We start from the raw sequence: 19,645 nt of genomic DNA, 5'->3' as shown, positions 1-19,645 counted from the left end.
CTGGTATTTGAATAAAATTGGCAATCACAAGAAAACCACAATTTATGTGGTATTATCATCAATATCCTTCAAAATCTACGTTCAAATGAAGGATTTGAAGAAACTATGAAAAAAGCAATAGTAGTAGCAGAGGATTTTGATTTTTGCTCTTCAAGTCAGTAGATCACCGTAGAGTTGCACCCCTACAAACAGCACAAAGGATGAAACTCACCTCCTTCGTTATTGCTATGTTTGTGCCGGTGAAAGTAGCGTTTGTGCTATTGAAAGCATCTCGGCAGATGAAGGTGCAGTCACTTCCACATGTCATGATATCATTAGATCCGACGACAAGAGCTGAAGCCTCCGGCATTTTCCAAGTCAGCAATGTGAGGAAGATGGAGCTGGTGGAAGGTAGCGTGGCCGAGCGGTCTAAGGCGCTGGATTTAGGCTCCAGTCTCTCTGGGGGCGTGGGTTCGAATCCCACCGCTGCCAAATGTTAATGTTTTAAGACCTGCAATACGATCAGTAAAAGCGCTTTTTGTTAGGCTGCGGGAGATGTTTAGAGATAGACTTTCTAAAAGACAGGCTTAACATCAAGGCAGAAAAAATATTTTGTTTTCTCAACAGAAATTCTCTTTGGCACATTCAGCTTTATGTAGGGAACAATATCTGCCGAGATCACTTTTGAGGCAGTGCACATGATAGTGTACCGGCAAGTACATTTAATATTGGCTGTGGTGGTGAGCTGCTTTTGTCTGTGAAACTTTTAATTCTTCACGCCGAATCATTGGCAGGGGTAAAGCTTATTAAATCTTTGAACATAGCGCTCCATCAGAAGTACTTTGTTCGTGATCAAAAGAGATCAGAGGATTAACTTCATGAATTCACATAGCATACCTTACAGGAAAGATTTAAAAGGGGAATTGATTGTGCTTCCTGATGTTGTTCCTGTGGTTTCTTTGGATACAAAGGTGAATGTTCTTTGACGTTCTGCTAGAGTATCCACTGGGTGGGTTTTATCGATTAGCTCAGATAGGTCATCAGTGCTCCGTCTCCGGAAAATAATCAGCACTGTTTTTTCCTGTGCTGTCTTTTAAAACATATAAGATCACGAGTTTACAGATTTCTCCAAATAACAACTATACATTTTAACCCAGCGGTTAGCATTCCTTCAATCCAATAGTTTTACTCTGGGTTAAAAGCAGCGCAATATACAGAGAGATGATATTCAAATATTTCAACGTTCTGTTGGATTACCTGTATGGAGATATCGCTCAGAATTCCTAATATGATTTTGAGTTCAGTTTTGCTTTACTACTTTCAGAGTCTTTTATTGACCTTGCTGAAGCAGAGAAGTGACATAATCACAAATGCGACCTACCTGTGCTGCTGTTTCTGGTTAATAATTATTATTGCGAGGAAAAAAAAACAGCTTCTTGCATTAAGAGCAAGAGCAACCAACGCGCTCTCTTGTTGAGTTGGGTTTTTTCCGTGGTGCTCTTCCTCGGATGCAAAGTTATTTGGCGAGCAAGGACCTCTGAGAAGGAGCCTGAATCCGTCAAGAACTCTGAAATTCTAATATCGCACTACCGTCTTGTGTACAGAGATCTGCTTCTTCCTTTTTGAGTGTTTTGTTGTTTAAGAGCACACTTCCTACCTCGAATGTTAGTTTCACGATATGTGTTACCAGATCACAGATCATCTTGAAAAGATTTGGGGATGCACTGGCTCAGTTATTTGAAGGAACCTATACCACCAACGCACTTCTGAGAAGCACCTGCACATTTTCGCAATCCTCTCTCTCACCTACAAAGTTATGAAGACACAGATGACCAACAAAAACTAATTTGATTCACTCAAGGCTTCACTCTTCTGTTGTGATGTCGTTTTAATTAGTGTTAGCTGTGATGAGGTGTTGTTTCTGTCTCTTAAAGTTTAAGAGTCTGCTCCTTTCTTCCTGGTATAGAAATAACATGTTCCATCTTTGTTTACAAACACCACTGTAAATTATTTGTCCATCTCTAAAGCCTGTGTGTATTGACAAGGCAATTCAAAAGCACATATTAAATAAGAACACGATCCTTCTTGTTACCATTCACGTGGTTGGAGCATTGTTTCGCCCTTTAACGTTCTTCTACAATATTTACAAAAGGGCTTTATCACTGGAGTTGTGTGCATCGGTCCATGAACATCAGCTGTACTGCTGTTTTTCTATGCGTAATTTAATCACAAGCACTTAAAAGATGCAAAAAGGTTTCAAAGAAAACATAATTGAAATACAGTCGAGTAAGGAGGTAGAAAAACGCACTCCCCCGTTGAAGAATCAACCACCGTCGCCCATGTGACTGGATATAAAAATAAATTATTCATTTCAATTATTCATGAAGGGTGGATTGTGGTCAGTGAACATATGCACATCTTTAAGTCAGTTCCACCATCTGTGCAATAGGGGATGTAGCTCAGTGGTAGAGTGCATGCTTTTCATGTATGAAGTCCTTTCAATCTCTGGCATCTCTAGATGTCTTAAATTATTGTGCTCACATTGCAATCTTCTGTTGAGTAAGAACTCTTTGCTCGTGTTCATAGAGAGCCAGGTTTACACAATTAAATTCAGTCACACACGAAGTGCTACAGTCTTGCTCTGCTGTTTTAAATGTACCTCCAAAGCATTTCGTTCTGTTAACTACCAAATGATTTGAACTAATTTTACGTCATATTCAGGAAATCCAGAGAAGGTCATCAGACTTTTAGTGGCTGTTGAAGAAAACACCTGTTGAATCTCACCAGGGATTTCAGCGATCATTCAGCGAGCAAGTCCTCCCTCTGGACTCCAAACATTTTGGGTTAAACCGTTATTCACATACTCTAACGAAGAGAAACGTTAGTGTCTTCCGGTGTGTGAGCCCATTTCTCAAAAAAAAAGTTATATAAATTGAATTGTTCTACTTTTTAGGCTTGCATAGTCTTATTCATATTTCAGTTAAATCTTTTTTTCTGTAGTAACATCAGTTGATATTAATATTAGCCCTGATTTATAATTGTTTGTAATGGTTGATCTTAAGTAATTTTGTAATTAGTTTCAGTTTTGAAAAATCATGCAGAGAAGCTACCAAAACTGGTAATGTTCATATAATGTGTAATGCAATAGCAGCATTTTGGGTTGAAAACAAAAAGTATATCTTGGTATGAATCCTAACACTTCATAGGCAGCATTCTAGGACTTCTCGCTTCAGATAAAGTTGTCAATACATCATAGATTTCTACTCAATCAATATCAGCAGTGTTATCGCTACCGAATGCTAAATATAGATCCTGGCAATACTTCGTGAGATCTTCGTAAGAAAATCCAAAATACTACGGAAGGAATCGAATTTATACGTTTCTTTGGATCGAGAAGATGATCATTATGAGACTCAAAACATGCCTGTCTTTTCTTTTTTCGAGGACAAATGAATTATTGAGGTGTAAAAATGGGTTCAAAACCAAAATCACCTGCTATTGCTGCTGTTTCTTCAAATCCTTCAACTGATCATCGATATCGAGGAATAATATATAGTTTCTTCAAATCCTTCAACTGATCATCGACATAGAGAAATAATATTATACAAATTGTGGTTTTCTTTTAATTGCCAATTTGACTGTAATTACATCTTCGTTTACAGATGTCTTGCATGTATCACAAGGTATAATAGTCGTCGTGCGTCCTCAGTTAAAATGTTTTAAAAAGTACGACAAAAGTACAACATTTATGGTTACATCCATATTAAAATGAAGGTAAATATACCAAGATATTAAAATACAATTGTACAGTCCTAACTTAATAATGCCTGTGAAGTTTTCCAACAAATCCGAACTGTAATTTTGAAATATTATAGCTGAGAATGAAAAGAGAGTACAAAGATCAAATTCAATGAGTGAAAATGCACCAGTAGTTCTCTAAACTGAGTTTCTTCCCTGAAATGACTTGCTTGCGAAGCACCAAGCAGCCTTGAACAGTTCGCGGAAATCAAATATACAGTACAGATGGATTCAGAGTGTGCTTTCCAACTTTTGTGCAACATTTTCCTTTGATAGGGCAGAGTTGTCTTCACAATCTGGGTTAAATAAAAAGGTGTGTCATCAGTGTTAAACAGCTTTCCTTCTTGGGGAACAATGGTTGTGTTCCATATTTTTAACTATTTTGGTTTCAAGATCGCAATTTAGTGTGAAACATAAAAGCCAGCTGGATAAGCTTGATTAATTTCCCTCACGGGATCAATAAAGTATCTATCTATAAATCTCTTACATGTCATTTACAATGACCTTTCAACTAATAGCCCGTGCAGGGATCAAACCCCAGCTGTTGGTACGAGTTGCATAAGGCCCTGTAACGCGCAGATAAGAAACTAACCTCTGCTTCTTCATTATATACACAGTGAGCTATATATGCGAGCTTACTGACCCCTGCGGGCTCTGTATTTGATTGCGGTGGAGACCGGCTGTGGAGATAAAGTGAGACGGGTGTGTACATTAAAAGGCTCATAGCGTCCCTGGAAGGGCTCAAACCACCACCCTTTTTGTTAACAACCGAGCCACAAAGACTCATGTACAGCTTAACACTCCTCGGTCTCAGTGAAAGTGATACACTCCGTAAAATTTCAGGAGATAAATTTTTAAAGGAAAATCACCAACAGTGGCCGAGATCTACTGGAGTTTTTCATTCTATACTGCGATTTCTGTAGGGTACTCTGTGAAAATATGAGTTTTGACGAGAAGGGATGGACATATAAGGTCAGAAGGCTTGGGGAATTGAACTTTAAGGTGAAGACTGCGGGTTCAGTAGCAGCAAAACCTCATCAGTATCAGTTGACTCTGATATACTTTGAAAATGAACTTGGAGATTTAGAGTCAGACGTGCTACCGTTGCACCATGGGGTACTTAATTAAAAAAAATAGAAAAACAGTCAGTGTTCCTGGATCTGTTATTGAGAACAACACCTGCACATCAGCTGCGCATGAAGAATAAAATGTGGTCTGGGATGAAGAGACTCTCTTCAGAAGAGCGGCGCTCTTCACAGAATTTTTTGTGAAGCTGATTTGTCTCCTTTCGGGAATTCAAATTAGCTGATAGTCGTGACCTCGTGGTGCAAAGGTAGCGTGGTCTGATTAAAGATCAGAAGGCTGCGTGTTCAAATCACATTGAGGTCTACTTTTAGTTTTTCAGGTTCTGCTCGTCCTGAACACAGAATTCACACCATGCAGTTGAGTTCTATCTGTACACCACATAGATAATCTAAACAAAATAGAGCCCTACTGGACATACAGTTAGGATCTCACACAGCGAATACCCTTGAACACAAGAGAGAAAGCACAGTTCACATCTGCGAAACATCACATCCGTCTTTAGAGACAGCTACATCAGAGAATGGGATCCCGGAAGTTTCAAATAACTTCTTTTAATACAGGTTCAAGCAAACCTGAAAGTTAGGGAGTTTCCGGACACTTTTGTTTTATTAAAAAGTGTCTGAAGCCTGAAAATGTAATTTGAAAAAAAAAACGCTATTGGACATTAGCAGGTACTTTTTGTAACGATTTGCTATTTCATGCTGGAAAACAAAGGAAACAGACCCAATGTTTGCTTTCAGGTGCGGTTCATTACATAATAGACATCTATTACTGTGGAGCTTGAATAAAATTTACACGAGCCAGGTAGAAGTCGGACCTACAATCTTATGATCCAAAATCAGATGCGTTATTTATTAAACTGCTGGTATTTCACATAACCGGAATTCCCCCATAGTGTGCTCAGTGTCGCTACTAGTAATATACCGCCCCGTCTAAAATTTCAAAGTGAGAAACATGTTTTCTGATTTTTTATGAGTTTTAAAATATTATCTCTTTAAATCACACAAAGGGTTTATGTTTCGCACTGAAATTCCGATTGATTGAGAATTCAAAGAAAGACTGTTTTCTTCCACAACACCGTATAATTATCACATCCACCAGACTCTCCAACTTCTCCAGACCTTGCTGGGTGAGCATTTGCTCCGATAAATTAGGTCACGTATCATGTTAAATCACTTCTTCTCAACACAACACTTCCCGGTCCACGTTTTCTCTATGAAAAAAAGACATTTTTCCCTTGCACGATTTCTAGTTTTTTATCAAAGCGTACAGAAATAAAAAAGAAGAAGAAATAATGTTGCAGAAGAACTTTGTCGCCCTTGTTAGATGTCAAACGCATTGGACATGAAAAATGCCAGATAAAAGCCAGTTCTCTTCGTTTCTCAGTGTCGGGGCTGCTACTGTATGTAAAAGAGGCAATTTGCTCTGAGAGCAGGTTCAGCGCTTTCTGAACGCAGATGTCTCAGAGCGGTGTGTCCAAGTGGCTGTAAAAGGTGATGGTTGTCCTGTCACTGTAGCCTAGTTGGTTAAAGTGCCTCTTTATTGAACAACAGAACTGTGGTTCAAATCCCAGCTGTGTATTTCTTCCTATCTTGTAGTACAGAACGTACCATTTGGGGCACTCACAAAGGGCTTGATTTTGTTAAATGCATGTGTTCATTTCCTTTCAAAAACTTGTTTTTGATGAAATTCACACAGCTTGCGAAACATGAAATTCAATTCTTGGTTATCAGTGCAGAAGAAATATTACCGGCTGGCAAAATAAACGGTAAGAGATTTTTTTTTTTGATTCGAGAAAAGACTCCACCAGTCAGTCTCTGTGGTGCAATCGGTTAGCGCGTTTGGCTATTAACTGAGAAGTTGGTGGTTCAAGTCCACCCAGGGATGGGTTTCTTCTGCGATGTAAACATTGTTTTCGCATAGGTCGATTGGATTTCTCAGCTAAACCATAGCCATTTTAATATTTGTAGGAAATGTGACTGTTCAACACTTGTCAAAAATGTCCAATAATGCCCAACATCGCAACTCCCCAGAAAACCATATTCACCCAAGAAAAATGATCGTCGAATCGTCATTTATACTCCCATCACATCTTCTGCTGAAATATTTTAAAAATACAATGCAGATTTGTTTGAGAACTTGACAAGCATTGTTTTGTTAGCACTGTGCAGTTGGATTTTGATATTTGGACATATTTACCTTAATTTTAAACTGCAAATACTGTACAATCTATTGTAATTGTGTTGTAATATTAAAATATGTTAGCTGAGGATGCAAAGGGGTGAAAGGGAAAGGTCAGAGGGTATAGTAACAACAAAGTTAGGATTGGTGGAGGTGGTAGGGGTGTTGATGGTTTTTCTCTGTAGAGGATGATTGAATTTTTTATCCTTCTCTGAAGTGAGAAACTGGAAGAGTGCAGTTGAGAGAACTGATGAGGTTAGTTATAAAAGGAAGTTGATGTGGAGCTGTTAGCCGTAAGAATTCCTTAATGTCTTTGATGTTGTCATCAAAGATAAACTGCAGTCAGCAAAGATAAAAAGAAAATTATCTTTGCATACTGCCCTGTCTTTCTAACACCTGAAGAAGGCTCCACGGCCAACACATCGTGTTTCCTTTCTTCTCTTTTCAGCATGGAATAACCCTTTACTTGTTCCTTTGCAGCCTACGCATGCTGACGCAGCTACTCACCTGATATTTAACATTCCTATAATCACAACTATGAATGTCCACTGTGGGTATTTTTTCCATGATTATTTATTCTGTCATTGAAGCATATTTTATGTCATACCGAAGTGTCATAATCACCGAAAATTTTTTTTTTTCATTTAGAAAGTCAGAAAATGATAAATCACTATGAATTGCATTTAGCCTGTTCTGATCTAGATTTTCTATATACTTTAACATGCCATGTTCACAATGTCACAACTCAGAAATGCAACAGTGAAGTGTTGTAATTACCAATGTACATAGTGTTGGAACATTGAGATGTTTTGGTAATGAGGAAGGAGGGACATGCCATGTTCACAGGGTCATATTTGAAAAAATGGTACTGTAAAATTTCCTATAGCTCAGGATTTTGATAGTCTGTTCCATTGTCTCTCACACCTCAGTGTCATAATTTTTAGATGTTTTTATAACCAGGGGGTAGGTTTATAGCAAGAAGCAGAAAGTGCCATCACCCGTTGCTCATCCTCGGTTAACCATATATTCTGATATGCCATGTTCTAAATGTCCCATTTATATTAAAAAGTTCTTGTAAAATGCAAGATTTTAAGACTTTTTTTGATCAGAAGGCAAGGTCGTGGTAAAAATGCAGAAAGTGCCTGTGAACTTATGTTTTGCCTTTGTCTTATTTACTTATTGTGTTTGTGTTATTGTGAGTTTTGAAAATTGATTTACAATTTTCTGAAATGTGTTTCACACAAAAATTATATTTGGATAGTCACTACTTACATATTCCCATTTACTGAGGATAAATACAGTAATCCATCCTGATTAGTACTTTTAAAAATTACTGTAAAGAGCCATCTACAGGCGAAAGGCGGCATAACATCACAGCAGCAGCATTTAAGGCAGAAGAAGAAGCTGGCGAATAAGAAGCCAGCTTCAGCCTCGTTAATGCAATACCATTGGGTGAGGTGGAAAAATATTTCTTGCTCTGAATCCTAACATTTTTATAGGAGGTGTTCTAGTACTTCTTGCCTCAGATAAAATTGCCAATACACTTAATTTCTACTCCATCAATATCAGCAGCGTTATCGGTACTGAGTCCTAAATGTACGTCCTGTCATAATATAAAATGTCAAAAGTTTCGACTGCATTCAACTGATCAAATTTCTCTTCGATGACAGTTATAATTTTATCCAAAATACATCCGAAACAAATTTGCACTGTTTTTTTTTTTTAATCCAGAAGAGCATCATCATGAGACTCAAAACATACCTGTTTTTTCTTCTTTCCAGGAGGAAGGATTGTTCAGATTCAAACATTGGTCCAAAATCAATGTACTCTCCTATCGCTGTTGCTTCTTTAAATCCTTCATTTGAACGTCGATATTGAGGGATGATATCGTACAAATTGTGGTTTTCTTTTAAAGCAAATTATATTAAAATATGAGCCTCTGTTATAGTTGTCTTGGAAGTTTCGGAAGGTATAATAGACCCCCTTGTGCCCTCAGCTAAAATATGATAAAATACAACAAAATGTATTTACATAGAACAGCATTTATGGTTACATGTATATTACAATTAAGATAAATATACAAAAGTATTAAAATACAAATGTACAGTCCTAGCATAATCATGCTGTCCAACTGTCTTTTTTGCTTGTCAAGTTCTCCAACAAATCTGTGTCGTAATTTTAAATATTCTAACTAAGGATGCATCGAGAGCATAAATGAATTCTTCTGCTAGGCGTTCGAAGATCAAAGTCCTTGGCTGAATATGATGTCCTTGAATGTTGGTCATTATTGGCCATTCCCAGTGATATTGACTTACATACTTAATTGTTTAACAAAAACATTCATATTTCTTGCAAATATCAAGTGGGTTAAGGTTTTGCTAAGAAATCCGAATAAGTAGAGATGAGGTTTACATTGCAATAATGAGAAGTGCATTTCTGGGTGGGCTCAAACCACTAACCTTTTAATTAACAGAGACTCACGTGTGTCCCTTTTCTCCATTTGCAAGCTTAAAAAAAAGAAAATAATGCTTTTTTCTTACCAGCCTGCGATATACAAGGCAAGATTTGTATTTCATCTTTCACAAGCTTTATGAATTTCATGAAAAGCAAGTTGTTCCAGAAAGAAAATGAAAACTTGCGTTAAACAAAATCAAGCTGTACGTAATCATCCATAGTGATACATTTTGTAAGACAAGACAGGAAGAAAAGCACTGCTGGGATTTAAGCATCTCCTGTTTAAGAGGAAAGCATGTTAACCAAATCAGCCAAAGTGCCGTCAGTGTATCAACACCATGTCTGAGTCAGTGATTGCAGCTGACTGTCACTGGAGGACAGTTCATCGTGAACAAGTCAGCCTGCATAATGAGGGGGAAGAGACTGACTTCTGTGATGCAGTATCGACAGATACTAACCTTCTCTCCAACTGTTCTCTGCTGCATTCTGGATTAGCAGGTAAATATTGGTTTCCATGCGTGTGTAGGGGTTTTGTGTATTTACTGTGACAATTATTAATTATTAATGCTCTTTGAAGACCGGCTAGTTAGTGTTGGCTGAAACTAGCAGAGCTTGTGCACATGGAAAGTGACTACGGGTCCAAGCCAGTCACACTCTTTAGATGGGAAGAAGACTAGTTCGTTCCCGATGTAGCGCTAGTCCTGAATCCTGAGATTCAGCTGTCGACAGTTCCAACCGTAGTTCACTCGTTGATCAGGCGAGCTTTGAAGGTGGAGTACCCGCGGTTCACGGGGCTTGCTGCTGGGCTAACCTCGGGCGGATCCTTTGGTTATGCATGGGCAACCTCCGTTCTCGACTCTTAAAACAAAGTTAAGTCCTGGCACTCGGACACACTGGCCGTCACGTGATTGTCCGAGCTGAGTCTGAGAATGTCCTGGAGGGGCACCTTCTGGGCATCGTGCTGCCTTTTTTATCTGGAGGAACTACGGTAGTTCAGTGGCTTAAAGTTCCGCGGGCATTCGAGACCCACGTGGGGGTTACCCTGCCCTACCAGTTCCTGATTGGCTGATTGAGGTGGAGGATGAGTAACAGTGACCTCTGACCTTAGGGTTGTAAACCTTGGGATGAACCTCTCCCATGGAATCTCCCAGACAGTAAGGCGCCAGAGATGACCACTTATTAGGGTGGCTGGTGAATCTCAGCCTTGGGAGCTGTTCCTTATCAGGAAACTCTATCAGCTAGAAAAACACCTTAAATGTGAACCAGATGGAATGGCCTCTCTGTATCCAGCTGCACTGAGATGAGGGAGAGAGGGACTGGCAAGGGAGCAGCAAACTTAATTCCTGTATTTTAAATACGCCTTGCCGCTACAGAAGTGTCCTTAGAAGAAAAACATCTTCTATGATAGTGGTACAGTCCATCACACCCCTCCTATAGCCTTTCAAAGAGAAAAAAAAACTGACAACAAAGTATGTCTATGTGTGGTAATCAACCAGGTCTTACAAACATTCTTAAACCCTTCCACCTCCTTTCATTGCAAATGATTTGTACATGTTAGAAGGTTAATTTTGGCTTCTGATATTATGGTGGATTAAGAGTCCTGAAATCTTTGTAGAAGTACAAAGATGAAAGAAAGGGCAGTGTAATCATGGCCAAGAGAAGGCAAATGTTGGACTATCTGCTTGGATTGAATGGAGCAAAATGTAGGCAACTCCTTGAGCAGAACCTGCTTCATCCTTCAGACTGGGGTTTCTGAAGATCTGTACATTTGAACTTTCAAAGTGACTAAAGTAAAGGAGTTTTCCCTTTTTACCACATAATTCCCACAGATCAACACTAACAGAGAGCCTAATTCCAGACAGGATTCAATCACTGTCTCTCAGGCATCCCAGCAGTGGATTTCATGACTTCAGAAAGTCATCTTCACCAGTGGAGAACTCAATGCTCTGAGGTTTACTGGCAGAGTCTCACACTGGGTAATGTTAGATGTTGATAAATAATGTCCTATGGAATTCTACTATTGATAAATTCTACTATGGAACTGCGATGTGTCTTGAAAAAAATCTTCTATGATAGTGGTACAGTCCAGCACAGCCTTTAAAAGAGAAAAAAAAAACAAGGTAAGTCTGTGGTGTAATCAACTAGGTCTTGCAAACATACTTAACCTCTTCCAGCTACCAACATTACAAATGCTGTTTACACATTAGATGGTTATTTTTGGCTTCTGATATTATGGTGGATAAAGAGCCCTGGAATCTTTGTAGAAGGACAAAAGACGGAAAGAAAGGGCAGTGTAACCATGGCCAAGAGAAGGGAAATTTTGGGGAGAGCTTTTTTCATACACTTTTTATCATTGTTTTTCCAGCCCAACAAAGATCAACATATATGAGCAGGCGTCCTGTGCCAAATCCAATCTGCCTTCCTTCCAAGCATACAGGAATGTGAGTGAATTAAATATTGACATATGAAAATACACAAAAATATGCAATCACACTGTAGTGTGCTCTCTGAAGGCACCAGTTCTGTAGGGTTTGGGCATTTACTGGGACAATTATTAATTGTAGCAGTAAATCACAAAATTGATTCTTTTGATGGCTTTAGAATCCAACCATGCGACATAACTCAAACAACGCACACACACAGGTACTAATACACGAGGATACATTTATTAATACATAGAAAATGCATATAAACCTAACAGATCTTATCGAGAGGGTTATCAGAATACAAAAGGTATATATTCAATCAGTTACAAAGTGTTACACATATCAAAAGGACATACGTTCAATATATCATTCATTTAGACCGTTTCGTAAATGAACTTGGTTTTAACTTCTACATTAGATACTCAAAACAAGTACATAACTCTTAGGAATTAAATTGATATCAACTGGTTGGGATAACAATTGAATTCTCGAGCAGTAATGCAGTGAAGTTGAATACTCATCCAATCTCTGGGGATTCAGATATCCTGCGGACTCAAAGAAACAGTTGCAGGCTGTTGCTGTCCAATCCGCGCTCTCTGGCTCGGTGCCAGGCTGTGCTGTGCGGCTTGCGACGGTGCGCTGCTGATGCTCACAGACCGGCTAGTTAGTGTTGGCTTTAACTAGCAAAGTTTGCGCACAGGAAAGAGGATGACTGTGGGTCCCAGCAAGTCAGGAAGAAGACCAGTTCGTTCCTGATGAAGCGCTAGTTCTGAATAGTGATTCAGCTGTCCACAGTTCCAACCTGTTCACGAGGCCTGCTACTGGTGCTAACCTTGGGTGGATCCTCTGGTTACTCTCTGGCAACCTCCGCTCTAGACTCTTAGAACAAAGGAAAGTTCTGGCACTTGGACACACTGGCCGTTCCGTGGTTGTCTGGGCTGAGTCTCAGGATGGTCAGGAGGCGCTCTGCGAGAATGTCCTGCCCTTAGGAGCCTTCTGCTCCTGGGCCGTCCTGCCCTGGAATTCTCCTTTGAATTCCCTTTAGAAAAGTCCACAGAATTCTCCTGAATCTTACTACAGTAAGTCTGTGTTTCTTGTTTTTACCTGGAGGAACTTCAGCTCGTTGATTGGTGAATGTTCCATGGGCATCAGAGTCCCACGTGGGTTACTCGGCCCTACCAGTCCCTGATTGGTTGATCAAGGTGAGATATGAGTCATTTACTCCTGACACCTAGGAATGCAGTCCAGATGTCCATCTGGCACTCCCTAGACAGATAGGCGCCAATGGATGACCATTGATCATGATAGCCAGGCTTAGCTAAGTGCATCCCCCTTTGGCAGCTGTCCCTTATCAAAGGAAACCTTAAATCAGCCTGCATGAATAGTTTCTCTGTGGCTGCACCACAGAGATGAACAGAGATGGGGCCTCATTTGGGAAGGCTCAGAACACTTAATTCTTTCTTATTAATAAGCCTCGCTGCTACAACACATATGCAGTTTGAGCAAACATAAGACAATAACCAAGTACCACAAACTACCAGGCATCTAGTATCATTAGCAGTTCAGGTGGGGAGCTGCATCACCATGTGTAGGCTGCAAAGGAACAAGTAATAGGTCTATTCCATGCTTAAAAGAAAAGAAAGAAAACACAACATTTCAGCCGTGGAGCCCTCACACCTGAAGAAGGCTCCACGGCTGAAACGTTGTGTTTTCTTTCTTCTCTTTTCATATAGTGTCATTAGCCTTTTAACAGTTCCTGTCAAAATAAAATAGAAATGGATAACATTCTAGAGAGAGTTTGAAATACCAAGGTACAATTTAAAACATATCTCTTCCACTACAACCACAATATTTTGGAGAGATCGTTGAACCTCACTGTTCTGACATGTCCGTTAGCCTCCGTCCTGCTTCAGCAATGAATGTGGCGGGGCACATTCTGAGGGAGATGAGGTCAATCATGTGGCAGGAAAACCACGCTATGCTTTTTTTTGAGATCCTGAAAAGGACAGAAGGGCCATGTATATGTGTGCAGCTGGATATGTAATTGCATGTGGCGTAGCAGATTCTGCTGAAGCCCCACTGCCTGGTGTGGACGGTAGCTGTGTATATTGCAGCAGAATTGTGCATGTGAGATCAAGGGGGCATGTCATGTGTTTCAGCACTTCACTCCCTTCAGTAGCACATGATTCCCTGAGTTCTTTGGATGACCCGTGGACCGATCTTTCACGATGAAGAATTCCTTAAGAAGAATAGATCCCGGCCCACCAACCCAATGCCTCCGTCTCAAAACAGCAACCTCCCACTGCCCTTTGTCTGCAAGGCAGTCGTGTAATTGCGGCTTTCTTGACTTATTGATGAAGGTCTGACTGGACGAGCGAATGACGCCTCTCCCCCATCCTCAAGCTCACTGACCGATTGAAATGGAAAGTGCTGCTGTGGCTCGTTGGTCTAGTGGTATGATTCTCGCTTAGGGTGCAAGAGGTCCCGGGTTCAACTCCCGGACGAGACCTCGTGTGCTCTTTTCCTCCTCTTCCACAAGACTGGGAACTGATATCCACATCACTTCGCAGCGTCTGCTTATGGCAAACGATGGAATGTGACTAATGACTGAACGAGCCTGGTGAATTCTCATCACGTGGCACAATGAGAGCGTGCAGTCAGCTGTCCAAGGCGGCAACCTCATTGCTTGTTCAAAAGAACACGTACTGAAAACTCATCACCACTATGTCGTAGATGAGCACCGCGATCGCTTGTTGTCATGCGTCCTTACTTGGGAAATGCAGAAGCAAAAACTGCCCTCTCTCAGCCACCGAAACGTGTGCGGCTCGCCTTGCGCTCTCTGCGCCTCGCATATTTGTGGAGCTGTCTGCTCTTCTTTCTGTTGAAGTAATCAAGTTACGGGGCGTCCTGCAGCCTATGATGTTCTCACTGAGAGCTTTCAAGATTTGAAGGAAAACTACGAGCTTGATGGCTCAAGTCGAACGAATGTGATTCTTAAGCAATCGATGATCAAAAGCACGTCTTCTAACAATTCGTGAGAGTATTATCAGCACTGTTTTCACTCGGATATACTTTTCACTTGCTAAGCTGACAAATTGGACGAGAAAATGCTGGAGACGCACTCAGTGCAGACTGAGGTTGGGAAGGAGGTGTGGCCCTTCAACGCTTGACAACTAAAGGACATTCTCTCCGCAACGGAGGAGCACCTGTCAGAAGTCGCAGAAGCACCGGGCTTCTGGAGATCCAAACTCAGACCTGGAGGATGCGGGAATCGATCCCGCTACCTCTCGCATGCTAAGCAAGCGCTCTACCATTTGAGCTAATCCCCCTCGCTTCATGCTTCTCGGCATCATGTCTTACCGCCTCTGCCCCTCTTACCGGGCACCGCCCACTGCCCTTGGTCTGCAAGGCAGTCCTTTCAAGTGCGATGATGACGCTGGGACCTTCGTTGCCTATTGTATGAGCTGAACTTTTGTGCTCTTTCCATCAACTCATCTTGTCATCTTACAGTCTGGGTAATTGGAGACAGGGCTGTTCTGCTTCCTATGGTCATATACGGGTTTTTCGCATGAAGCCGTATTGAACAGTATTTCTCGCATTGTGAACATGTGCACACAGCGGTCCCCCGGGTTCCAGTTAGTGCGTAATTACGCATCGATGAAAAACGAAATTAGCTCACTGAAAGTTTGATGCAGAGAATGTGGAAATTTCCACAAGTTGTGGTCTTTAAAATGCATTTGGTTTGAAGACGTTCTGTGCTTCCATTGTGAAGATATGGACAAAACAATATTTGAGCGTGGTAAAAAAAAGTCATAAAAATGGCAAAGAGAAGGCTGAGAAAGCATTCACAATGCATTTTATACACAAAGCAAGTGTTTTTGTAACTCTAAGAGATTTCGCAAAAGCACTACAGGTGTGCCAAAATCGTTTTTGAACTTCAAGCTAACTTTACCCCGGTCTTAGAGAAAGGACTGCCTTTCACTTCTCTGTGTTTTCTTTCACAGCGCTGTGCACTTTTTCATTGCTCTCACTTTCAGAGCCTCTGCACAGCACACGACTCAACATCAGGAAGCACATTGAAGTGAAAGCAGAAAGCGCTGCGACATGCACTGTGCAGATCCCGCCACACTAAGAGGTGAGTGGGTCTGTTCGATCACAGCGCTAGGCGAATCCCCAAACAGTGTGCGTGGCAACAAAAAAAGCTGCTCTGTTTTGAACTGGGGACATTTCACATGTGAGGCTAACGTGATAACCACTACACTATGGAAACGGTGGGAAATTGTGCCCAGTGGCCCAGTGCTGAGCTTCGCCAATGCTATTCAGGGGCTATTCAGGGGCCAATGCTATTCGATGTGAATTGAATGCTATTCAACTCGCCAATGCTATTCAGGGGTGGAAAAGGGTGGAGCCGTGTGTGTCTTTTGTTCAAAGACACCTACATCTCAGAGCCAGAAGTACAGGCCTTCCTCCCGCAGGTCCACAAAGATGTTATTTTTTAAGAAGATCCTGCGAAAGTCGGCCATCCGCCTTTCAGCCCTGCAGTAGGCCAGGCTGAGAGAGAAGCAGTCCTTCACCCTGGCAATGTACAGCCTGACAAGGTCTGGCTTCGGGCCATTGTACATCATGAGGTTCCTCCTCTCCCAGACAGCTGTCCTCGTTAGGCTGAGGAGGAGGTTCACTAAAATGGCGTTAACCCCCCTCTCAGACCCGCGGTACCCAAAGAGGAACAGCTCTTTCCAGGGCACCCCGTCAAGAACAGCTCCTCGAACAGAGCGAAACAGGCCATCCAGCAGATCCGTCAAGTACGCCCTGGCTCGAGCTGGGGGAAGATCTTACCCCAGAACACCTCTGAGACCGGCACTCTGAAGCGTTTCGCCATCATCAGCCTGTAGAACATGCTGGTGGTGCACCCCAGGAGGTCCACCCCATGGTCCCCCCACTTCACCCTCAGCTCTGGCCAGGCCGGGCCTGCTGCCCCGTCTTGTAGATGGAGCTTCTCCAGCCAACTGTCCGGGAGACCGAGTTTGAGCTGCTCGTAATCCTGACGGATCTTACTGACAGGCAGCTCGTCGTCGACCTCTCGCACAGCGTCGACAATAGCCTGGGTGGGCAGAAATCCGTCCTTTACTTCATAAAAAGATCCTTGACCTTGGATATGCCAGCCTCGTAGAGCTGCCAATTTAATTGGCCCTCATCTTAATGAGCTTCTCCTTCCACAGGAGAAGCCCAGTGGCCTGCTCATCAGCGTTAATGTAGATGCCAAGGACCTTCAGGTGACCAGTCTCAACCCTGAAAGGGTAGCCGAAGAGCGGGGCAAGGTCTGCCCTCCCCACCGGCATGACCTCAGACTTCTCCAAGTTTACCTTGGCGCCCGAGGCAGCGCAGTAGGCCTGCACCACCTCCAAAATGGCTGAGATCTCCGCCACCTCTGCCAACGTCAGTGTGGTGTCGTCAGCATATTGGTATATCAACGAGGTGCCGGTGCTCCCAGGCAAGGTCACTGGAAAGAAGCTCGTGAGGGAACCATTCACCTTGACACAGCTCACGATCCCCTTGTACACGAGCCTCACCCAGGAGATGAAGGCCTCGCCGAAGCCAAAGCTCTTCAAGACCTCAAACAGGAAGGAATGCTCCACCCTGTCGAAGGCCTTCTCCTGGTCCAGTTTCAGGACGTATCCACCCCTCGGCTGCTCCCGCATAAGGTCCACAACATCTCTGATGGAGCACACCGTGTCCGCGATGTCTCCCCACTTGACGCAGTAGGTCTGCGAAGGCGACAGGATCCTGGGCAGAACCTTCCCGAGCCTGAGGGAGAGAACACGAGTTAGTATCTTATAGTCTGTGTTCAACAGACTGATCGGGCGAAAGTTTTTCAAAAGGAAGGGATCCCCCTGCTTTTTGTAGACAAGAGAGATCACCCCCCTTCTCATAGATGGGGTCAGAGCGCCGGTCCTGGAAATCTCCTGGAACACCTCCAGAAGGAGGGGCCCCAGGGACTGCTGAAAGTGTCTGTAGAGCTTGGAGGAGAGCCCGTCCCACCCAGGGCTCTTGTTAGGAGACGAGCCCCGAAGTGCTTCAAGCACTTCCTCCAAGCTCAGCGCACTGTCACAGAGCTCACGATCGCTCTGTGACAGGCGGGTACTCACCCAAGCCAGCATGGCCCGGGTCTGCTGCTCATCCACCACTTCGGCCAGAACAAGGCGCTATAAAAAGAAAACACCTCATTCCTAACGGCCTCGGGGGCAGAGAGCCTCACACCGTCCTCTCCCACCAGCTCCTCGATGAAGGAGCTGCGCTGCCTCTCCTGCTCCAGGCCGAAAAAGAACCTCGTGCTCTTCTCGCCCTCGGCCAGATACTGGGCTCTGCTGCGCACCCTGGCTCCTCTCCACGTCTCCTCCTCCAGGGCTTGCAGCTCACCCCTGAGCTCCAGCAAGAGCTCGCAGCCCCCGCCGTGATCTGCCAGGAGCCCGAGCTCTGAGGTGATCCGAGCCCGAAGCTGTCTCTCCCGCCTGGCCTTCTCCCGCCCCCGGGACAGGCCATACTAGATACTGAACTCTTTGATGGCGTACTTGAGATTATCCCACCAGACCAGCTTTTCTGACCTATACAGGGGACACTGCAGCTGCTGCCGGATAAGGTCTTCTATGCCCTGACAGAATGAAGCCTCCCCAGGAGCGCCTTATTAAAGCACCAGAGGCCGGGGCACCGGTCCTCCTGTGCCCCTGCTAGAGAAAAGTGAAGCACAGCATGGTCGCTCAGGGTCATGAACACATAGCGCATCTGGCTCAGGCACGGGAAGAGACTCATGTGCCCCTGCAACAGGTCGATCCGGCTCTGTCTCAAGACACCTTCAACGACCTGCCGCCGAGAAAAGTCCCTCCGCGCACACTAAGCCTGACGCCACGCATCCACGAACCAGTGAGCTTCCGCACTGCGCTCCAGGAAGCTGCGAGCAGCACTGCTCTTAAAGGTCATCCCAACCGCGACATCGAGCGCACTCAGTGCACAGTTAAAATCTCCGACGACCAGCCCTGGCTGCTGAAAGCAGCTCGCCTCCAGCTGCTTGAAGAAGGCGAGCCGCTCAGCTTCCCCATTGGGGGCGTAGATGTTGCTCAGCAGCACGGACTGTCCAGGAAACCCGAGACAGACCTGCAGGAGCCGGCCCTCCGTGTCCCGGTGCAGGAGCCTTACGCTCACGTACACTCCCCTCCTCACCAGCACAGCCACCCCCCTCCTGCACAGGCCGGAGGCGTTGCTGTAAAACAGCTCCCAGTCCCACTGTGCTCGCACCTTCCGGACACACTCCTCGTCCCAGAAGGTCTCCTGGAGGCAGACAACATCCGTCCGCCCCAGCAGAGCTAACACTGCCCCGAGCTTCGCTCTGTCCCTCAGCCCGTTGGCATTTAAAGAGGCGAAAGATGCCATCACGTATATGGCCGGGAAAGAGTGAAGTTAATTCTCCGGCCTGCACAACAGTTTCCCCGCCCTTTCTGCCACATTCTCATTGCCAACACTTGCTGCTTCCTCCCCACCTCCTGTCTCCGCCACCGCAGAGACATCAGGGATGGGTCTGCGGACAACTCTTGAATTGGGATTGAGGTTGGGCTGAGGCCTGACGTGGTGCCACTGGATCCCGGCCTTCGAGGGCCCAGGCTGTTGTACCCCGACTCGCCCACTCCTCTCCCCCTCCTCCCTGTCCTCCCTCTCCACCCCATCCATCT

General features: G+C 43.7%; 3 non-coding genes across 3 annotated transcripts; 2 read left to right on the top strand and 1 right to left on the bottom strand.

The window, feature by feature from the left end:
* The first annotated feature begins 389 nt into the window (after window positions 1-389).
* On the top strand, window positions 390-471 carry trnal-uag (transfer RNA leucine (anticodon UAG)). The gene has a single exon. It is a non-coding gene; the product is annotated as a tRNA-Leu (tRNA).
* Window positions 472-14,361: 13,890 nt separating this feature from the next.
* On the top strand, window positions 14,362-14,434 carry trnap-agg (transfer RNA proline (anticodon AGG)). Its single transcript has one exon. It is a non-coding gene; the product is annotated as a tRNA-Pro (tRNA).
* Window positions 14,435-15,180: 746 nt separating this feature from the next.
* Window positions 15,181-15,253, bottom strand: trnaa-agc (transfer RNA alanine (anticodon AGC)). The gene has a single exon. It is a non-coding gene; the product is annotated as a tRNA-Ala (tRNA).
* Window positions 15,254-19,645: the final 4,392 nt, after the last annotated feature.

This window comes from Lepisosteus oculatus, chromosome 14 (assembly GCF_040954835.1).
Source record: "Lepisosteus oculatus isolate fLepOcu1 chromosome 14, fLepOcu1.hap2, whole genome shotgun sequence".
Classification (NCBI taxonomy): Eukaryota; Metazoa; Chordata; class Actinopteri; order Semionotiformes; family Lepisosteidae; genus Lepisosteus; species Lepisosteus oculatus.
Note: the sequence above shows the minus strand (reverse complement) of the source record. Positions and strands in the feature narration are given on the sequence as shown.